This window comes from Gymnoscopelus braueri, assembly GCF_963280865.1.
Source record: "Gymnoscopelus braueri genome assembly, chromosome: 7".
In the NCBI taxonomy this organism is placed as follows: Eukaryota; Metazoa; Chordata; class Actinopteri; order Myctophiformes; family Myctophidae; genus Gymnoscopelus; species Gymnoscopelus braueri.
Genome location: NC_137608.1, coordinates 42,728,773 through 42,752,010, shown reverse-complemented (window position 1 = coordinate 42,752,010; position 23,238 = coordinate 42,728,773). Strand labels below are relative to the sequence as shown.

Below are 23,238 nucleotides of genomic sequence, written 5' to 3'. Positions count from 1 at the left end.
GTTTAGAGTGCTATTTGTAATCTGACTGACAGCTCTGCAACAAAGTATTCTCTATGGCGTCACATTTGTTACGCAGCCTGTAATGCTGCATCTTAAATCTCAGTGCAGAATTCTGCTCTGGCTTTAGAGCTGTTATTCCATTAATTGTGTTTTTCTGTGAAACTGCCTCAATTGCTGCATCAATGTTGTCTCAGGGGATTTCGCTACTTTTATATACCAGGAAGTTGGCACACGTATGCATCACTTCAAACCTGTGGAACCCTGTCATATCAGTGACATAAGAAAATAGTGTATAGCACATTGAGAGATCACCGGGGTCGCATGGCCTGATGTAATATTTATATTTGACAACAGTGATCTTTTGTATTTTACAGCAGCCACCGTATCTGAAGAGCGAGCTGTGCAGTTTGCAGAATGGCTGAAGAATAACTCGCCCAGGTGGAGGCATATATGCGCGACAGCTGCCAGTACAGGGCAGGATGGATACGGGCCGACAACTCGAAGTCCATTCTCGAAGTTCTGGCCATGTTCCCTCGTCTTACTACTCCAGGCATGGTATGTCAAAACTCAAATATATGTATAGTATCCTGGCGCCTGTTTGCTAGAGCAGTTTGGTAAATAGAAGCCAGGCTCTCCTCCAGGAGGAGACGCGTTTAGCCATTTTGTGAGAATGGAAACGGCCTCATTGCTTAAAGGAGAATTAGGACAGAACGACACAAAATGGAATATATTGCTTCTTTTAAAAAAAATAACCTGGACCATGTTTTTGGGGACCTGAGGAATACTTTAAAAGGTAGGAAAGTCGTTTTGGGCAGAAATTCTCCTTTAATCCAATAGTATACACAGGACATGCTGTATAAAGCCCACTTCTTTTCAGAAGTAGTAGAGTTGGTGCATATAATTCTTGTGCACATACAGTAGCTTGTGCACATTATCTTATGCATTGTCACTACTCGTGAGTTTGGATTCCTACAGGCTAAATCTTGGTCATGCATCCTTTTATTAACCTTGCTTCTTCCATTGGAGCTCAGCCATCATAGGTCTTGTCAACTTGCCCAAATTATGTCAATATCTTTATTTGTCCTGTATTTAAAACTTCATCACTTTATGGTCATTAAAATGTACTTTTTAATTATGCACTAGTAATACTTGTATTATGCAGTAGGAATATGCGAGTATATTGTCTAAATGACCTTGTTTCTCAATTTGTCTCCATCTTTTAGATTGCACAAGATTTTTCGATCCTCTTCGCAGAGGCTGCACCTAAACTCTTCGAAACGTGGGTTTCTCTTTACACTGACAAGATCATTCGTCTGGCGAAACGCGAAGGGGAACTCTCAGTGCCAGAGGAACAGATCAATCTGGGTAAAATAGTTATTTTATAACAAACTTAGCAAATGTAAAGAATACCTTACTAATAATAATGAGTTTGGTTTTATATCATGCTTTTCTGGGTACTCAAATGCACTTTACATAAGACCTTAACTAACAAAACAAACACTCAAACAAGAAAGTCAAGTAAGCAAACTGTAAAAGGAAAACACATTAGAAGAGGAGAGAGGGTGATGGCAGAGGAGGATTGTCAGATGTAGGTTATCTTGATGGGATTTGAGTTGACTTTTGCAGGAGGGGAGTCAAGAGTTATGGACGGCAATGGCTGGCGATGGCTTTGTGCCCCAGGGTATGGTACTTGCTTGGTGATAGGGGTGAGTCTGTTGGCGTCTGCAGAGGCGGTGAATGAGGGAGTGGCGGTGGAGACCTTATGGGCCCTTATTGTTGCCCATAAGGGGGCAACAACCTTGCCCCCTTATGGGCAAGGTTGTTCAGGGCTTTGTAGGTGATGAGGGTGATTTTGAAGTTGATGCGTTGCTGTTTGGGTAACCAGTTAAGTTGACAGAGCATTGGAGTGATGTGTTCTCTGGAGTGGGAGTGAGTGAGCAACTGGGTGGCTGAGTTCTGACACGGGGCAACATCAACAGAGGGGGACACCAAAAGGGGAGGGGGGATCCGTCCCCCTCCATCAGAAAATGGCAGATCTGTCACATTAACCTCTGATCTCAGCTTTATGTACGGTCACGGTCGACCGATCTTTGACTCCCACGTCCCCCAACCCCATGCCTCATGTTCCGTCGGCATACGTGAGTATGCTCACAGCCTAAGTGTTTTGGCGGCTGAGGAGGACAGGGTGGGGCAGAGGCGTGCAATTAGAGGTGGAAAAATGTTTTGGTGATTTTTGATTGATGTGTAACTTTATTATATTGTATTATACGGCTATTCGAGTCTGACACCCATAAATGTCCTCCTACAGATGCCAGGGGAGAAGTGGCCCTGATGCTGCTGCCTGTGATGCTCCCTCCGCCTGTTTATAAACAGGGCAGAAAAGTGGTCCGCGCCAGTGTGAAAGAATCAAAGAGATTCTTCATTGATGTTAAGCCTGTAAGTAATTTACCTTTGAACAGAAATTAAAATATAAATTCATAGTGAAACTAGAAAAAGTGCTCCTCGGAGCACAGGTCTCCGCCAGGTCAGGTAGGTTATTGTGGCCTCCTGGTGGCGCTATAATAGGCCAATGTGAAAAGGGTGCCATTTCTTCTTAGGCCTTGCATGGCAATCAGACACTGCATTCATGATTTGAGGCATTTTGTTCAAAACAAGCCACTACTGCAAACTTTAGATGTCAATCTTAGCCAATCAGGATGGAATGTGAAAAATCAAACACATCCGTCTTGATCACATGACTATAGAGATCATGTGTACCGATTTGCGTGAAATTTGGATCAAATCGGAAGGAGTAATATACAAAAATGTGTTTTACATAAGTCGGCCTCCTGGTGGCGCTCTAAAAGGCAGATGTGAAAAATGCAGGGCACAGGTTTTTCCTTGACCTCTAGGGAGTGCGCTTACAAAGTTTTACACAGATCGGTGCAGTTATAGGTAAAAACACGAATGGGCCTGTTATAGCGCCACCATGAGGCTGATTTGAAAATTTTCAAGTGGCATTTCTTCCTCGGCATAGTGGGAATATGCATGCAAAATTTCAAGGAAATTGCATGCTGTGTTCATGATTTGAGGCATTTTGTTCAAAACGGAGCACTCCTGCAAACTTTGAAAGCCATTTCTAGCCAATCAGGATGGTATATGAAAAATCTGAAAGACCAGTTTCGTTTAATGACTATAGAGATACTGTGTATCGATTTACGGGATTTTTGGACAAAATCTGTAGGAGTGCTGTCAAAAAATATGTTTTGCATAAATCGGCCTCCTGGTGGCGCTATAAAAGGCCCATGTGAAAAATTTGGGGCAGAGGTTCTGCTGTGGCATCCAGGGAGTGTGTGTGCACAGTTTCACTGCGAGCAAGCCAACGGTGCCGGAGATTAGCTGTCCACAGACAGAATGACGGACGGACGGACGGACACACACACGGACGGACGGACAGGGGGCAAAACATACTCTCTCGCCATGCCTTTCGGCCTGGCGGAGACAATGACTGCAATTGTTCTTTTACACTGTTGGAAAGCCTGATTCCTCTTTACAACGAGGTGCAACTTGTAAAGATTGTATTCGTGGAATGAGTGACACAGCTTAACGTTTGTCAGAATACTCATTTCATGAAGCACTATTCTTACAAGTTGTAACTCAGTGTAAGTTGTTACTCCATCGTAACGTGGGATGTATAAACCACAGACCACACATAAGTAGACTGGCCACACACCCAGAATAAATTGTTTTAAGACCACGCCATTGAATTTAGGCCCGTCACGCTTCTTTCTTATAGAGCTCTATTAAATCAGCTGATGGGGGTTGAAAGAGCTTCAGTAGAGAGCTGATGACAATTGCTCTGCACCGGTAGAAATACTTATCTTTTTTCTTTTCTTTCTCATCATAGGTCGGAACTAACATGGTGGAGTATTTGGAGCAAGCGAAATTGACCAGGTCGTGCCCGTTCGTGCTACTGCTTGCGGATGGGATGCTGTGCTCTCAAGCCTTTGTGGTGATCTCCAGGCAAGGCGATTGAGACTGAGACGGCTCTCGCAGCTGTGGATACCTGTTCCAAGAGTTTTTATGTCTTTGACATACAATATACAAGTCAGTGTTTGCCTACTTGGCAATTCTTCCAGGATGTGGTTTATGAACTCGGGGGAACTGTTCCCCCAGCAGTGAAGTTCCTGAAAACTGAAATACTTGCTTGCAAGTAGACTGACCTGGATCCCCCCCACCATCTCTTCCTTTCACTCTCTTCTCCCTTTTGTTCTTTCTATCACTCTCTCTCATATCTGTCAGCTTGTTTTAGATTTTTGAAGAAGGAAGGTTGCATCTATAAATAACAGGGCAGTGGCCAGTGTTTTTTTCCCCTGTTCTGAAATGATTCTTTATTTTCAAAGGATTCAAAAAATGTTTTTTGATAAAGGTAAATCTATTTAAAGGGACATTAAGTTCTTGGGAGACTGTTGCTGCTCTGCTTCACATCCTTGATAACTTTAGAAAGGGTCCACTTTAATTGTTAACCCAGTAAGATGTTGTCCAGTGCCAGTGAATTCCTGTGGTGATTTGGTGGCAGAAAAATGAGAAATCTGTCTGGCGCAGTCCTAATTCAAGTCCTTGTTGATTATTCGAGTGTTGATACGTTGCTACAACTATAGTTGTCATATTATTTCTAGGGTTGTCATGATTCCAGTTACATATTGTGAAGAATGGCAGGCTCCGTTCACTTGTGCACTCTGTCTTCTTTCAGAGATGTATCCAAGCGAAGGGGGTTCCAGGTGCTCTCCATGCAGCTAAATGGTTTAAAGTTAATTTAACTATTGTTACAGGTACAAATAAATACAACTAGAGAATGTACGAGAATGGCTATGAGTTACATTACACAGATAGGAATTCTGGGGCGAATGACAGACCATATCGGACAAATTCATGTCTATAACAATAAAAATGTTCTTAATTTAGGGTCCCAGAGATAAAAATATATCATCAAATGAGGGTCCATGGCCTAATGCATATAAAAGGGGGGTTCTTAGTTGTAATTAAAACGTTAAGAATCACTGTTCTATGTGAAGCCTAGCTCTGTTACATAGCAGAGTGGAGTGAGGAACTCCACTCTATAGTATAGTAACAGAGCTTTGTGAAGCCATATATTGAGTTGACCAACTAATGTTTGAGCGTTCCAGTTTATTTAATCTTGTAATTAAATCAAGCTTAAAATGTGTTATTGATTGATTGATTGATTGATTGAATGCTTTATTAACAGTTTGCAAAAAAAGCACAGAGGTACATTTATATAAAAAGGATGCTAAAAGGATTAAACCCCAAAAAGCCTATGGCTTATTTCCATTGGGGTCCATATTTAAACTAATGATAATGTATACTCAAGCTCTAGCTTTTGCAAACAAAATCTGTTAAGGTTATACACACCAACCAAGGGCAATAATGTCAAAAAAATCTATCAACTAAAACCAGAAGTTGACGACCGACTGTCGCTCCGGGCTATGTGATTAGTTACAATATGCACTGTGGTACCTGCGCGTCCCACTGGTGAGCGTAGAAGCTATGCGCGGAAGCTGCTGCCACTGGTGAAAAAAAAACTGATCTACGAGCTGACTACGCATCGCAACGTTACGCGTTGTGAGCTTGTAGATCAGTGCTTTTTCACCAGCATCGCACTGTTCGCACACCGTGATACCCCCGGAGAAACAACTCGTGTGGGCGTGTTGTGATTCTTTTCAGCGTTGCCATGTCCGCTTATTATAAGCGAGTGTGGGCTTGTTTTTCTGTGAAGTTGATTGTAAATATTGGTTAGTTGCGGGTTGCGGTTTTTTGGGGGCTTCAATTGTTTCTAAAGTGCAGTTGCTTATTTGGGCTTGTTTCCAAAACATTTTAATTATTATTTAAACCAGTGCATTTAAAATATTTTCATGTCAAGGAAGGACCCCCAAATTAATATGTATTTGTCTTTTTTGGTTGTTGTATTTCTCATGGTTATTTCTGCTTATTTCTCTCACACCATCTGGCAACACCGATTCTTTTTTTCAGGAAGTAGATGAATCTTTTTGAACTTGAAGTATGGTTGTGTTTAGTGATCAGTTTATTGATGATTACTGATGATCGATAGTTTAAAGCCTGGATCATGACGGACTCATCTATTGACCGCTCTACCAGCCTCAGCCTCCTGAAGGAGCCCGTTCTGAGGAGGCTCTGTGAGATCCTGGACCAGACTGGCGGCGCTGCCAACAATAAAGGATGGCGTAAACTCGGGGAGGTGGTGGGCGGTGATAGACGCTTTAGAGTCAGGTAAACTTTTTTTAAAATTTATTTATCATGTTGAACTAAACTTTGAACTTAATCTAGTGATTCATATAGATTTCTTTCTTTCTTTTTTTCTTTCTTTTAAATTTTTTTTTGTAGCACAGCATGACTTTTGCAGTCAAAGATTGTTGGAGGGTGTAAGTTGCAGTGGTTTACAAAGTGGGGTCTGAGAAGACCCCCAGTAGTCTTTGAGGGGGTTCTAGTCGGTCCCCAGCCAGATGAAGAACAGCTTAATTTGACTATTAGATTATTTCACTGCCTTTGAGGGGGTTCTAGTCGGTCCCCAGCCAGATGAAGAACAGCCCAATTTCATCTAATTTCATCTATAATCTATAGCCTAATGAGAGACTGTATAAGAATGAATATTATATTAAGAGGTTAGTTTCACTGTTATCTCCACTCCTACAGGCTATAATATAGAGTAGAGTCTGAGTAGACAGTTTAGAATTCATGTCTACTAAATATAATCTAACAACGAAAAATGGGGCCCTGGGGCTTAAAACTTTCTTAAAACTCAATTTGGGGGGTCGTTGACACAAAATAGTTTGAGAACCACTGAGGTATAAGACCGCCATAGTTTATTAGAATTTGCCCCATTAAATTCCTTGTCCTTTATCATGTCAACGAATTCCACCCACTGCTTTACACCTGTGAACCAGTGATAAAGTTGATTCTTGATTCTTGAGATGTGCTCTCTAGGTGTTGGATCTGCTCTTGTGGTTCAGAAGACTTGGAGATCTAAAGCAGTGGTTCTCAAAGTGGGGTTCGGGGACCCCCAGGGGTCCTTGGGGAGGTTCCAGGGGGTCCCCAGTAAAATGTGTTAATACAGCATCACAATCGCTTTAACCACTTCATCCATTTATATGTTGGCTATTCAAAAATAGCAGATCTACAAGCTCACACATCTGCTTGCACATCTGCTATTTTTGAGGCTTTTTTTTTAAATATCAAAAACTTCATTTTGAATCATTTTGAATATTTTTTTTAACCCAAGTTTTCTCATCTGGGCGTCCCTGGCACAAAACATTTTCAGATGGGTGTCCGCGGCCAAATATATATCAATTTGGGGGTCCATCGCATGACAACGTTTAAGAACCACTGCTCTAAAGTTGTTGAATCTCTCCTTGTAGTTCAGGCGACATGGAGATGTGCTCTCTGAAGGTGTTGGACATCGAGGGCAGTCCCAGCCGCGCGCTGCTCAGACTCCTGGGAGAGCGAGGATGTACCGTGGGTCACCTGCAGGACTGCATGCAAACCATTGGCAACTCGGAGGCGATCCAGTGTCTCAAGCCACCAGGTGAACCCTACTTTCTCACACTTTTTTATCGTCTACTCTGCACTCTCAACCACATTTGGGAATCTCACAGAATTTTGATTGAGCATAATTTGTATTGTAATTGTGTAGTCTAATACAATGTTTATTGTATGTTAATTATCATTTTGAAAAGGGCTCGTCAAGACCAGCAATATGAAATTTGAAAGTGGTTTAAGTCCTTTTTCTCTCTCCTACAAATAGAGTAGAGTCTGTGATTGATTGATTGAATACTTTATTAGCAGGCTTGTTAAAGGGATAGTTCACCCCCCAAATGACTTTTTTTAATTGATTAGTAACCCCATGGAGACTTGAATGCGTGGATATTTTTTTGTTTTTGTCGCATTCCCAAGCCAATAATTTGATTACCAGCAGCGGTTCCGGTAGGAGACACAAAGAGTCTCCTTTGTATCTCCTACCGGAACCGCTGCCTACCGGTCCGCTGGTCATCAAATTATTGGCTTTGGAATGCGACAAAAACAAAAAATATCCATGAATTCAAGTCCCCATGGGGTGACTAAGCGATAGAAAAAAAGTATTTTTTTGGGTGAACTATCCCTTTAACAGTACAGGTAGTACAGTCAAAGGTTGCGCTAAAAGGATAACACTGTGAACACACAGGCCTTCAGATCCTTGTCCAGCCCCAGTCTGTGTCTGTCATCTCTGGCCACAAGCTTCGCCTTAGCTGCTACGCTGTTGGAAAGACTCCTGTACAATACCAGTGGTTCAAGACTAAAGAGGAGGTAAGCTAAACATTAATATCCTCTGTGTTAATTTATCCATTCAGAAACATTTGTACACTCTCAGCTATACTTACCCAGTGCACATTATTCTATCTATCCTATTTAGCATCTCTGTGCATTTTGAAATGGGTTCGAAGCATTTGCAGTCGTCACTTATCGTAATTGTCATTTTTGGAATGTGACACGAGGATTAATATCCTCTATCCTATAGACGAATCCACAGACGCGCTGCCTGTAGGCGGCCATTGCTGCGGTGTCGCGTCCGCGGAGCGTTGACACCGCAGGGCAGCGCTCCGTGGATTCGTGTATAGAAGATGAGTTTGGATGTTCATGTTGGGCATTTTCATATGTTTCTGTTCAGCTTCATGTAAAATGTGACAACCTCTGTTTTACGCTGCCATTTAATAACAATGTAATCGACATTTCACCTGCCACAGGTAGGTACCCAACAGCTTCCTCTCAGACCTGATGATAAGTCCAATGTGACGACCTCTGTTTTACACTGCCATTTAATAACAATGTAATCGACATTTCACCTACCACAGGTACCCAACAGCTTCCTCCCGGATCTGATGATAAGCCCTGTCCGTCTGCAGGATGCCGGCCATTACATCTGCAGGATCAACTGTGGAGATGCGTTTGAGTTCAGCCAGCAGTGGGCTCAGGTGTCCTGGATCCTGGATACTGCCATGTGTCATGGTGAGCTACAACGCTCACTCAGGCTCATTTATACCAGTGGTTCTCAAACTTTTTCATGTCAAGGACCCCCAAATTGACACTAACTAGCCCGCGGACCCCCATTTCAAAAGATATGCCAGGGACCCCCCATAAGAGATGATTTCTTACGGCTCTAGCAGTGATTCTCAATCGTTTTAATTTCAAGGACCCCCAGTTTAACATGCATTAGGGCTACAGACCCCCATTTAATGGCATTTCTATCACTTGGACTGCAATTTATATTGTAAAATCAATGTTAATTTAACTCTGAGAGTGTACAAATGGAACCAAATGGACCCGTTAGGGTCCATTTGGTTCCATTTGTACACTCTCAGAGTTACAGACCCATAAGGGTCCATTTGGTGCCCAATCTATCATTTAGCTGGGGACCCCCTGGAACTCCCTCAAGGACTCCTGGGGGTCCCCGGACCCCACTTTGAGAACCAGTGATTTATACTATGTTGAGCGACAGTGTCCTTCGCTTAACCACTGTCAACCTGGCGTCTCAATTTTGTAGAGATGGTCTATTCCCTAGTATAGTATAAGTATAAAACAGGGTTTAGGTAAATGAAATGTGAGTTCAGGAAGCAGTATATTTGTGCCAATTTATGCCTGCCTTTATACCGAGGATGGAGTCTAATAGACCGCTGGGTGGTGGAGACTGAAAGGAAATGGCAAGAATCTGTAGATGTGAGAACGAGGGATATTGAACCTTTTTCGTGATTTGTTCAAAAGGGGATATTCCCTCTTGGATGAGTGGTAGATGTTTCGTCTCTCACACGGGTTCAACCTGGGTTCAAAACATAAAAGTTACGGAGTGCAGCATTAATGAGGCAGGACCACTGGACAAATTCTATAATAACCAGAAGAGATCTTAGTCCACATCTGGATATTAGCCACCCAATAATAGTAGTGGAAATTCCCAATAATATTAGTGCAAATTAGATTTTTTTTTTAGTTTTTTTTATCAAGAAATAGATATCTTTGTTTTCCAGGTGATAGCAAGAACAGGAAATAATAAGCTACAACAACACTAAAATCCTCTGTGTTCATTTAATTTATCCCTTTGTAACCCCGACACTCCATTTGGTTCGATTTGTACATTTGTATTCTCAGGGGCATGAAACTGTACACTGATTTTGTAGTTTCTGCTTTCCGGTTCAGGTTAAAAACTGCACAATGGTAAAACACAGCTACAGCACAGCTACAGCTAATCAAATGAATAATGATGAGTGTGTTAGATTTAGGTCTGCCAATGTGCAAGCATTGACAATACTGTTGAATAGCTGCAGCTGTTTTGCTTTCTAGCCTGCCATATCTTTGCAGTTTATGCAGTTTTTAACATGTACAGGAAAACAAACTGCAAACACTCCGGATTTGACTGAGAATGGAGAATCAATCAATCAATCAATCAAATACAACAACAGTTTGGATTCCAGAGGGTCATGGCATAATATGTAACAGATGTGATTCAGGTGGTCTTCTTCCTCCTTGCCACCCAGGTCAGAGCTACCATTCCCTGGAAGGCAGACTGAGGGTGGTGGTCCAACCCCAGGCCCAGCGCCTGTTGCTGGGGGACACTTTACAGCTGGAGTGTGGAGCTGTAGGGAAGCCCATCCCTCGCTACCAGTGGCACAGGAACGGAGTCCCCCTCCCCAACGCGACAAGAGGAAACTCACGGTGAGGGGAGGACCTCACCGCCTGCATACATGTCATTGTTTATTCTCAGCTTCGGACACATATCGTACATAATATAGACTATTTTTCTGAACTAAAACTAATCCATTCCTAAAACTAAAACCACTCATGCAATCATAAAACGAACAAAAAACTAAACTGAAAAATAAAAATGCATTTAAAAACAAATCATAAAGCCAGCCATACTGAAAATAGCAGGCCTAACAAGCTTGTAGGTCTGCTATTTTCAGGGTCCTGCGACAGAGCATAAATTAAGCTTAACTCTGGTCTGACTGGAGAGAATGTGACATTTCCACAGATCCAGTTCGTGATGCAGGACCACCAGGGGAGGTACCGATGTGAGATCAGCAGTAGCACTGAGAGAATGTGGAGCAGTGAAGTGGACGTTATGATAGGTACATATGTTATGTTATATTGTGCACTGTAAAACCCTACATGTTAATAGGTCCTTAAACACTGCAGGCATTTCTTCCATGTGATTAATTCGCTAGAAAATATAGTGTTGTGCAGTGAAAATTGCCGATCTACAAGCTCACAACGGGTCGCATCGCAAACGTGCTGTGAGCTTGAAGATCTGATTAGATCTTATTTGAACATTTTCATCTATAATGACATGCCCAAAATGGGGACGCCAAATGGAAACATGTTTGTTTAAAAACTTACACCATGAAACTTTTTAAACAAAAGAAGTCAGCACTTGCGTGGGGGACCTTGGTTTGAATCTCGGGTAGAAACCTGAAATCCTGAGTGCAGTTTAACAGTCAAGATTTTTCTTCACTTGTACCACCCAATTTCCATCATTTGCAGTCCCATCAAACGGCAATATCACTGTGTTAGCTTAGCAAATGAAATTAACAAAACAAAATGGTTAATTTACTTTCTTCTTGACCGTAAGGACCAAGGATATCTATCCAGGTTTCAGGGGCAATGGAGTGCTCGGAAGGTAGAGTGAAAAGAGCCTGGCACTTGGCTCAAACTTTGAGACAATGCTGCATGAAAAGGTTAAAGGGGTGTATGTGATATTGCTTTGTTGAAAGTAGTGTTAAACAGCTCTATATTTTGAAAGCAATCATTGCTATAGCGTGTTTATTCAGTAACCGGTGCCTCCCTGCCTCTCCAGCTCTCTAGTAAACAGGGAAAAAAAAAGAAGTCAGGATACCAGTTTTATACAACCAGGAGACAGAACTCATAGGATCATATCAATGGAGCTCTCTTTCCTGATTGGATAAAACCTCTTACTGAACAAACATTATATAGCAATGATTACTATCAGAATATAAAGCTTTAACTTATTTTATTTTAAATTTGACAAAAATAACATCACGTACACTCAATAACAACTGTAATCACTTCGAATGTGTCTTGGTAACTCGACACACTAAAGTGTTAACTTTGTAGCTGCATGTGGGTCAAGGTTCTTCATAATACTAACTAGCACAGTGCTCAAATGGTGGGATCTCCTTGTTTTGCATGAGTGATTGTTTTCTCTGGGTTTGAATAATGAAAATCATCTTTTAAAAATGGCCTTTTGAGTTTTCACTTGCCGCTGATCTGAAGTGGGCCTTAGCTCTAACTACCTACTCACTTAATCACACATCCACAGATTTGATTTCTAATAACCTACTCACTTAAGCACTCATCCATAGACAGAGAAAGTAGTAGTAGTAGTAGTACTTTATTTATTTAGCAAAAACGTTCAGTCTATAGACAACTTATACTTATAACTTATACTTCTGTTTCTGTTTCCTTAGATGACATATATGCCTTTGGATCAAGTAAGTAGCAGTTTAATCATTGAAGGTTTTGTTTAACATCCTTTTTTATCATACATTTTCTTTACAAAGATCAAGGCCTATTGTGTTATCATATTGTTTTATTTGTGTTATTGCATTCTTACAGTAGGTGCCAATGAATTCTTCATAAATAACACACCTGAACAACAGCTTTATGGTGAGTGCTTTGCGCTACTTTTTTGTTCTCAGCCTGGGAGTGAATAATGTCCTGGTCAGAATATTGCTGACCCCTACTGGTTGGTTTGGGGATGGTGTAGCCTGGATTTAACCACTTTGAACCTGCCCTCCCAAACAAATAGTGAAAATAGTGGATCTCTAAGCTCACAATTTGTTGCGATGCAACGCGTTGTGAGCTTATAGATCAGCCATTTAAGCGACCCCTAAACATCTGCTGTTTAACAGTTGTTGTCTCACCCGGGTCACTGTTCCGTTCTAAAACCTATTCTGATCATAAATGTCTTTGTTGTGGGTAACTTGTTTTCCTTTCTAACAGTAGAGCAATCAGGTGATCGAGCGGTCATCTGGGAACCGGATGGTCTCCGGGTTCAATCCCCCGCTCCTCTTGGCTTTGTGTTGAAGTGTCCCTGAGCAACACACTGAACGTATAAGACACTGAACGTATAAGAGCTCCCCCAAGCACCCCCTGGGGCTAGCAAATACAGAAAAGTCATTCCCCCCACAGGGATCAACACTAATACCCATTTATTTCTGTCTCTCCCGTGTCCTGTGTTAGCGGCTGACAAAGTGGCACTGCTGATAGGCAATCTGTCCTACCTGAACCACCCCCAGCTCAAAGCTCCCATGGTGGATGTGTACGACCTCACCAACCTCCTGCGGCAGCTCAACTTCAAGGTTGTGTCTCTGCTGGACCTCACCGAGTCAGAGATGAGGAACGCCGTGGATGAATTTCTGCTGCTGCTCCACAAGGGAGTGTATGGTATGGAGCCAGTAGTCTATAGCAGTGGTTCTCAACCCTTTGAATTTCCTCAGACCCCCAGTTTGATGCGTTTTATGCCACGGACCCCCATTAGATGCCTCTTTTTTTTAAATCTCTGGGGCCTCAATCTACACTGTAAAATCCTCAGTGTTTATTTAACTCTGGGAGTGTACAAATGGAACCAAATCTGAAGTTAAGAAACAGTGTTCTATAGCACTGAGCAACGCTGACAAGTAGATTCATTTACATTTACCAGTTTTTAAGCATTTTGCAGACACTCAAAGCAACTTACAATGAGAGTAAAACGTATGCTATGACTAACGCACATAATTCACTATTGTTCTTACGATTGCTGCTATTCTTTATTATTTCGTTATTGGTATTTCTGCTACAATGTTGAGGAACCAAAACAATAGAATCTTACTCTTGTGTGTCTTGACTCTTAAATCACAAATCTTGAAAAATATGTAACCAGTAAGAAATTAAAGTTAACTGGAAGTGATTTGTTTTAACCACTTAAACCCTATATACTTTGTTGTACGTCACATAGCGAAAAATAGCCGATCTACAAGCTCACAACATGTTGCGTTAAGGTTGTAGATCTTCTATTTGCACCTATTTTCTCCAAAAGTTCACCTATTATGGCCCAAAGAAGGGACGCTAGTGTTAATGTGATTTAGATGCATGTTATGTAGACCATTTCCAGGTTCATTTGTTGACCTGCCATCCTATAGTTTGTATAGTTTCAATGCACATATCATGAATCTTTTGATATTATAATGTTTAGACTGGTTTACCTATGATCCTAGATTACTGAGGCACTACACTGTCTCTACAGTATGCATTTGATGTATTACCTTGTGTTTACCCTGCTTACTGTAAATAGTTCTGGATTAAGAGCATCTGCTAAATGCCTAAATTGAAAATTGTATTTCTAGGGTTGCTGTACTACGCTGGCCATGGGTATGAAAACTATGGTAACAGCTTTATGGTGCCAGTAGACGCACCAAACCCATACCGCTCTGCCAACTGCCTGTGTGTGCAGAGCATCCTCAAACTCATGCAGGAGAAAGAGACAGGCCTCAATGTGTTCCTCCTGGACATGTGCAGGAAGAGGTGAGTGAAAAACAGCCTGGAAGGCAGTTTCACATCCTTTATTTTTTTTACTTCATTTTTCTGCATAATGTTTCTTTTTACATTTATTTCAGGAATATTCACGATGACACCACTCCAAACATTGTATTGAGGATCACGGCTAACATTGTCTTCGGATACGCTACGTAAGTTTATCTTCAATCATAAATGAATGAAATTGTATAAATGACCAAATCACTTTTTAACCACTTAAGCCCTAGTATATACTTCATCATTATGACAAATGGTAAAAAGATCTGCAGTTTTTGTCACTTTTAAAAATGTTGAAAATTATTTGAAAGTGTGATAGTGGGTAAAGTATACAAGATGCTTTGTTTTGTAATATATATATAATTGTCTCTTATCGCTATTCAGTTGCCAAGACGCTGAAGCTTTTGAGCTGAGCTCCAGTGGCTTTACCAACGGCGTCTTTGTCAAGTTTTTGAAGAAGCGTCTTCTGGACGATGAGAAGATTACAGTGGTGCTGGACAGAGTAGCTGAGGGTGAGATTACACTAGAGACATTAGACATTAGTTAGACATTATCTAACACTCAGTAGAGTACATACCTCCACCAACACTATGCTATTGTTGGATATCACTTCCATGAGTGGTATAGTCATTTTGACCTTGACGACAACCAAAAGTGAATCATCTCTTTGCGACAGCCTACATATATTTCCCATCAAGTTTCATGAAAAGGTTTTCTTTTTTTTACCACTTAAACCCTTTATCTATATCTTGCTGTGCTTTCTTCCTCTGACACCAAATCTCTTTGCCGGAAATAACTCTTTCTGGTGAATGTTTAAAAATGAAGATTAAAAAAAGAATTATTGCAAGTAAAAGGTATTTTAAGTTATATTTTATGGTTAAAACAAAGGTTTTTGCTATAGTCTTGCTGAAAAAAAATTTTCAGATGGGTTGCCAATTTTCAAGAGAGAGTCCCCATTTATCAGCTTCAATTTGATTGTGTTCCAATTTCTTTGTGTCATCGCTTCCAATGTCACTTGTTTATCCTGTATGAGTTCTCTTTCCTGAGTGGATATAATTGGTATCCCCACCTGAAAATGCATTCTCTATTTACTATAGCTGTTGAGACAGGGAGATTACAGTGATATTTAACACGTCTTTTAACAATGAAATATCACATACTGCACCTTTTAACCCATTAAAACCGAGAAAGTGTCTTGTCATTTTAGATTTTTGCGTTGGCTATTCGAAAATAGCTGATCTACAGCACATTGCTATTTTTGAACATTTTTTAAAAAGTGTGAGAACTACTGATTTAAAAGGTATTTGTAGAATCGGCCTCAGGTCTTAATGGGTTAAGAAGACAGTGCAGGTGTCCTTAGTAATGTGGTTAAGAAGTCTTATTGCTTTGAAGATGTGAATTATGTTATTATGTTAACCTTCTGAGTCCAGATATGGGTCATTTTGACACCACCAAGGGGAAGCAGGCCCTGGAGATCCGCAGCAGCCTATCAGAGAGGAGAGCTCTGACCGATCCCGTTCTGCCTGGCGACAGCGCTGACATGACCCTGGCACACAGCCGCCAGTGGGTTAAAGTCCACGGTGAGATGCATGCGTGCTAACTCGCTATCTGTGTGGATGTTATTACTCTATAAAACATGAAGCTAACATGGAGTTTAGTCACATTAGAGTTTCTGCAATCTGGGAACCCAGATCCAACTGAAAATGAAAAACAGCGACCTCTGCTGTTTGTTCTATGTCTGTTGGCTCTGGGCGGAAGAAAACGTAACACCAGTGCGCAAGGAAACCGGGGTTTAGGTCTGCCTTCAGCTTTCACTTCCGGTGGGTGCCACTATGTTTTCATTCCCACTAACAATATTTCTACACGGAACACTAACACCACTTCTCCCAGAGAACATGGATCGTTTTGGTTATAAGCCCACTTGTTTCTATGGTGAAAGAGTAAGTTAAAATGTGAATATCTTTCTGTGGTTTTGTCTGCTCCGCGGACGCTATTGTTAAATTAGTTTGGGTTTGTTTCGAGGGTTAAAGATCGACGGACATGTGAATCCCGCCCACTACATTTGATTGGGTAAAGCGCGGCCTGCTTCCTGATCTGAAGGCACGCCCACTTGTAGCCAATGCGCACACGTTATGACGAACCTCCCCGACAGATTCCAACGCAGTGCAGAATCTGTTCTTGAGAGATTAGAGTTTCTGTAATCGACCAGAGGTATAGATATTCTAACTCTGTGTTTCTCAACAGGTATGCATAGGTACGCTACTTGAGAGAAAATGTAAAAATAATTTTACTTACTATTCTTAATGATAAAACATTGACAAACAATACTACTACAGTATAAAGTGTAAAACCATATTGAATCAAACCGTGACTAGTACAACTGGTAAAGGCCAGTTCATACATTTTCGATATTTTTTCAATATTTTTGTATAGCCAACATATAAATAGATAAAGTGGTTAAAATGATTGCAATGCTGTATTAAAACATTTTGCTGGGGACCCCCTGGGACCCCCACCCCACTTTGAGAATCACTGCTCTAGCGGTGCAACAGTTAATCGAACTAATCAATTTAATTGATTATTAAGTTGCATGTCACATTATAGGTGCAAATCTTTCATTATGCGATATGTGGTGTGCTTGTACATTTTTGTGTGACACCGGTGAATATAAGATAGCAATTAAGTGGTTAATCAGACTAATCAATTTAGTCAATTATAAAAAATCTATTAGATTTTATTCAAGTTGATTTGTTAATGTATAAAAAAAGTATTTAAAATAACTTGCTTCTCACTTATTCAATTAATGGAAAAGGTAATTAATAGATTAATTGCTAAGAAAATAATCAACAGTTGCAGCCCTATAGTGATCATCACCAAGCACATTCCAAACAGAGTTTGAATATGCTAATTGTGTACATTGAATTTAAGAGCTAACAGCCACCCTGACCTTGATGTGGATCCTAAAGAGATGAACAGAGAGATGAACAGAGGAGACGGGCATCTACCTCCTGTCCAGCGACCTGCCCCAGCACTGCCTCTACACCAGACTGAGCTCCTTACAGAAGCTCCGGGTACAAAACATGCTCATTATCACCTAGTGGCACTAATGCTGGGCTCACACTACAGCAATAGGGTGCCTGAACTTTTCAGGCCGCGACCTCCCCCATGTTTGCGTTGCTCCTGCAAGTCCGACAATCTTAATACAATTCTGTAGTGTATGATGCAGCTTTATGTTTAAAACGTGTAGTGTGTGCATGTTTAAGATAATCTTCTAAGATTATCCTGTAGTGTGTGTGTGATGCAACCAGATTTCCAAATCGGGGAAAAAAAGAAAAATAACTCCTGATTTAGATCTGATATTTTCACTATTTCTTATTTTTTTATTGTTCATTAATCGTAACCAAGGCAAAAGTTTGATATTGTCTCTTTCGGTTGGAAACCTCATGACCACCGTTTTTACATCTGCAGGCTGTGTGACTGTGTAGGATGATTAAGTAGGGCATTCATTTACGAAAAAAACACAAAAAGTTAGAATATGGAGATAGGAGGTTTCTGCCCGACAGCAACGATATAATCGTGATATTGATTTGAAGTCATTTAGCCCAGCCCTAGGCTCCTGACCTATTGACCACATGGCTCGGAGGCTTACTTACTTACTTACTTACTTACTTACTTACTTGCATGTGATACTTAATGTCCTTGGTGCAGGAGGAGCTGGTGTTCACCGTGTGCCTCCAGGGCACCTTCACCGCCCTGGGAGACGAGACCGTCCACTGGACCAGGAGCGTCGACATCGGCAAGCCGCTCGTCGCCAGGCTGGACCTGCACCGAGCCATGCGCCGCAACAGCTGCCTGCAGACCTGCCTGATGCCCCACAGCCCGTCCCACAGCCCCTGCCACAGCCCCGGGTCCGAACGCCACCTCCATCACCATCATCAGCAGCAGCAGCAGCAGCAGCAGCAGCAGCAGCAGCAGCTAGCCCATGATCGTTTGTCCCCCCACTGCCCCAGTCCCTACCTGGAGGTCTACGAGCCCCTACAGGGGGCTATGGGGGGCGGCAGCGGCAGCGGCTTTTGCCGCCATCACAATAACCTCAGTACCAGTACAATAACACTTGGCCACTTGGCCACCAGACCAAGTTAAAAGATTATTTCCCTTTTATATATATATTTTGAAGGTGTATATTGTTGGTTGTGTATGAGAGAGAGAGATTGATTACTGTATAGATAATATATAGATTCTACTCACTAGGTGATCAAGAAAAACATACTTTAGAACTGAATTGCTATCACGGCCACAAGGGGGCGATGTTACTGTTACTAGTAGAGTATGAAAAACTGAAATTATTAAACAAGCAGGCAGTTACAAAATCCAGTTGAATTCAGTGCTTTTACAAAGGTTTGATCGATGAAAAAATGTCGTGTCATCATGTCAACACTTTGATACTAGTTAATTCTGTGTTGTCTGTCTATTAACTGGATGATACTAGTTATTACTAGGCCCCCTCCTGTTTTAGCTATACACTAAATATCTTCGCCAAAAATAGCTGATCTATAAGCTCACAACGTGTTGCGAGCTTTTAGATCTGCAATTTTTTTTGACTAATGCCCCCAGAATAGAGATCCTAGGGTTCATGTGGTTAAACAGTTTAACTGAGCAAATTGCTTTAGGCTTCTAATAGAAAGTTCACTAGTAAGAGACCACACCTTCTGCTCAAGTTAAACAGTATTTATTGAATGGAATGAGATGTACAGTATGTGTATTAATGAGGAGCCCGAGGTGGGGCGAGAGTGTGTGTGTCTGTCTGTCTGTCTGTCTGTCTGTCTGTCTGCGTCCGTCCGTCCGTCCGTCCGTCCGTCCGTCCGTCCAGGGCCCAGAACACAGATTTTTGTATTTGGCAGTGGCTCAGGAGGTAGCTTGGCCGAATCGGATGGTTGCCGGATCAATACCCGCCTCCTCCTGGCTGCGAGTCGGAAGTGTCCTTGAGCAAGACACTTAACCCCTAACTGCTCCCAATGTGCAGGTTGGTGGCTTGCATGGTTGCCTCTGCTGTGCACCATTTAACAGAAACGACAGTCCATCTGATAAATAACATAATTACCGGTATTTCATTATTACTTGGTAGCTGGTCTTGCACGCACATTCTGCGTTCACAGACGTGTCATGTTGAGTTAACCAGAGTATTGAACATCTACCTTATTTCCCCCCCTAAAATCACTAATCATTGCTAGAGTGGTGCATTATTTTCAAATGGAACTATTGACGTTTTGTTATTTGCAGATCTGCATATATAGGGTGAAATTGTGTATCCACTGCTTTTTTATATCACATTCACAATATTTAGGACAAAAAAAAAATCTGCCCAATATCACTCAGCACTAGTCTGGGTGTGCTTTTACTTATCCATAAATGGTTCTGTGACTCCTGTATAATCTTAATTCATACACCATCACACAAGGGTGTAGCTTGTGAAAAATAACAGACCTACAAGGTAACAATGCAATGTGTTGCTAGCTTGTAGATCAGTTATTTTTGGTAAAGCAACACCACTACTGTACTAGCAGTGGCTTAAGCATCCTACGATGGAATTTAAATTAGGCTATAAACTCCTGTATTTATGACTGTGAGTTACCTAGCCCTCTGTCCTGCTCGGTTCGTTCATAAAGTGTAGATAGCCGCAGGGCTGGCCTGGCAGTGCTACTCTGTGTTTAATATGTTTTCTTTTGACATGGGAACCATTATCACCACTCTCAGCTCCCATCTGCAGCACGAAGCGTGGTAGTGAGGCGTGATGGGTGATTATGGAGCATTATGAGAGACTTCTCCCTCAGTACCCACAGCATGCACTACATTTGTAATTCACAGCACCTGGGTCTATAATATTCATAAAATATTCTACAGTATAGTTCAACTCATTATCAAGCACCTGTTTGATACAGAAACAGTTTTGTTCCTTGTGGTAAAGTGCTGCTATTGCTTGATGGTCCAAGCTGCAGTTCTCTCCATCACCACCAGGTGACTCTGTACTCCCAAGTCTGTGCTTTTCATGGCTGTGCACCTGTTTCTTCTGCTAGTGTAGTATTGCTCTATCCGCCATCCCCCTATTAGTCAGGGCCCTTAAGTCCGTTTTTATGTTAGAATCGTTCACTTTGTGATACAAGTGCCAAATTTGGTATGAACAATGCCTAGGACCTACTTTTACAGAAAAGCCTGTTAGCCACAAAAAAAAACAATATGGCTGCCATTTTCCAAAATGGCTGCTGGCGAAAGACATTTTATGTGTATTTTGACCTGGATTGTGATTGGATTTTGATTATTTTGGTATCAACATATGAGTTTTTACCCATGTCTGGATCACAAATTGTTCTAATCGTCACATTTGCAGGCACTCAGCTGTGTGAAGGCCAAGCACTTGCGTCTACCACGACGTTCAGTCTTGCACCGGCATTTTGTCAGTTGTTCACAAATCTGGGCAATTGGTAGTGTCATCCATGCTACTTGCCAAATGTCATCTTCTGCTCGCCATCCCCAGCTGACAGGGCTCTCTGTATGCATTTGACCTACAGTTGCCTGGCTTCAGACACGGGCAACTTGATAAGTGGCATGCTTCACATGATGTGCAAGAGATGCCCTTGTAGGTGGAATGGCATCATAGGACCTCTGCTTCCATGCAAACAGGTAAAATCTTGCATCATCAACCTTCTTGTCAAGCACTGTTACTGGAGGGTATTGACTGAGCTTCTGGAAGACATGAGACACTTCAGGCCACACTTGCCGGGTTTGCCATGCTGTCTTTTTGCCTTGACACGACATCACATCCAGTGAAAGCGTGAAAGAAAAGGATGCCAATGGAGTTTTCAGGGCCTTGATTCTTGTACAACACATGTACAACATAAACACACAATGTCTTTATGTTGAGGAGTACCGGAAAACCACAGGTCTCACTGGTATGATGTATGACCCCATGCAGTGATGTTATGGTAACAATATATCTCCTATAAGATCCGTTTTTGATCACATGACTATAGAGATGTGTACCGATTTGCGTGATGTTTGGACAAAATCTGTAGGAGTAATATTATAGTATCAAAAAATTGTTTTGCGAAAATCGGCCTCCTGGTGGCGCTATAATAGGGCAATGTCAAAAGGGTGGCATTTGTTCCTCAATGTAGTGTGAATGTGCGTACAAATTTTCACCGCAATCGGACGCTGCATTCATGATTTGAGGCATTTTGTTCAAAACAGGCCACTCCTGCAAACTTTAGATCTTTAGGTCAATCTTAGCCAATCAGGATGGAATATGAAAAATCAAACAGATTTGTCTTGATCATATGACTATAGAGATCATGTGTACCTAGGCTATTTGTGTGAAATGTGGATACAATCTGAAGGATTAATATCGAGTGGGCACCTCAATTTAACCAAAGGGTTACATTTGGGCCACACAGTTGTTCTAAGTCAGTGTTCTCAAACTTTTTCATATCAGGACCCCCAAATTAATTATGAATTTGACCCCCATCTGAAAATACTTTTGCGACAGGGACCCCCAATCTCCCCATACAAGAGTTGTGTTGTTGAAATGTTTCAAAAATATTGAATATAAGATTTTTTGAAAATAGCAGATCAGATCTACAAGCTCAGATCGGCTATTTTCAAATAGTTAAAACAGATTTTGATATGAACAGATTTTGCTGAGGACCTCCTAGAACCACCTCAGAGACCCCTGGGGTCCCCGGACCCCGATTTGAGAAGCACTTGTTCTGAGTAGTAACCCATGACAATGCCTGCATAATCTGTTCTAAAGAGAGTTGAAGATAAAGAGTTTTCAAACAGGAAATAGTTGTTGTGTACTGTGCTATAACTGAAAACCACTTCAAACGGTTCCATTTGTACACTGACTCTAGTCTAAGTTAAATAAGGATTTCAGTTTTAGACTCATTTGAAACTTTTCCATTTGGAACTTTGGAGCAGCAGACACAGATTTGACCATTTATTTTACTTTATTTAATCTTAATTGTTAACCGTGAGTGAAAGCTCCATTATGTAACTTTTTTTTACTTAATACAAATTTATTTTAACCAATCTGTATGGTAGAGTATGTTAATACAATACAACTATAACACAATTGCGGTGGTTTATTAATGATTATTGTGTATTATTTGGTCTACCTGCTCTTCTGACATGTAGATCCTGGTTGATGCTGGTTGACAAGTGGTACTACCTGAAAGCCTAAATTACATCTCTCCCCTGAGTGAACAGGTAATGTTCTATTAGCTCAGTTGTAAACAGCAGATGTGAAACCCAGGTCTGCTATAGCAATAAAGTTCATAGAAAGGAATGCCAGCACTCACTTCAGTCCATTTAGGCTCTTTATTTATTAGGTCATAGCTCCCCAGCATACAGCGTCAAAACCGGACGTTTCGGCCCAGAGGCCTTCTTCAGCGTATAATGACATCACACTGTTTTTGTGTCACTTATAAAGGGACCTTCGTGCAACGCACAGAGCGGTCCGGGTAACAACAAAATAAGACAGTCATTTTTTAACAGTCATTTTTTAACACAAAGGGTCACCATAAAACAGAAAATAAGTATATAGAAAAAAAAGAAAGAAAG

General features: G+C 41.4%; 1 pseudogene across 1 annotated transcript; it reads left to right on the top strand.

Annotated features, from left to right (window-relative positions):
- The first annotated feature begins 6,034 nt into the window (after positions 1–6,034).
- LOC308088187 (mucosa-associated lymphoid tissue lymphoma translocation protein 1-like) lies at positions 6,035–21,803 on the top strand (annotated as a pseudogene). The gene is made up of 16 exons (XR_013935089.1): positions 6,035–6,285; positions 7,431–7,597; positions 8,234–8,355; positions 8,901–9,054; positions 10,575–10,752; positions 11,069–11,165; positions 11,666–11,713; positions 12,522–12,545; positions 12,670–12,720; positions 13,297–13,500; positions 14,439–14,616; positions 14,709–14,780; positions 15,010–15,137; positions 16,056–16,205; positions 17,554–17,696; positions 18,334–21,803. The product of XR_013935089.1 is annotated as a mucosa-associated lymphoid tissue lymphoma translocation protein 1-like (transcript).
- The last annotated feature ends 1,435 nt before the right edge of the window (positions 21,804–23,238 follow it).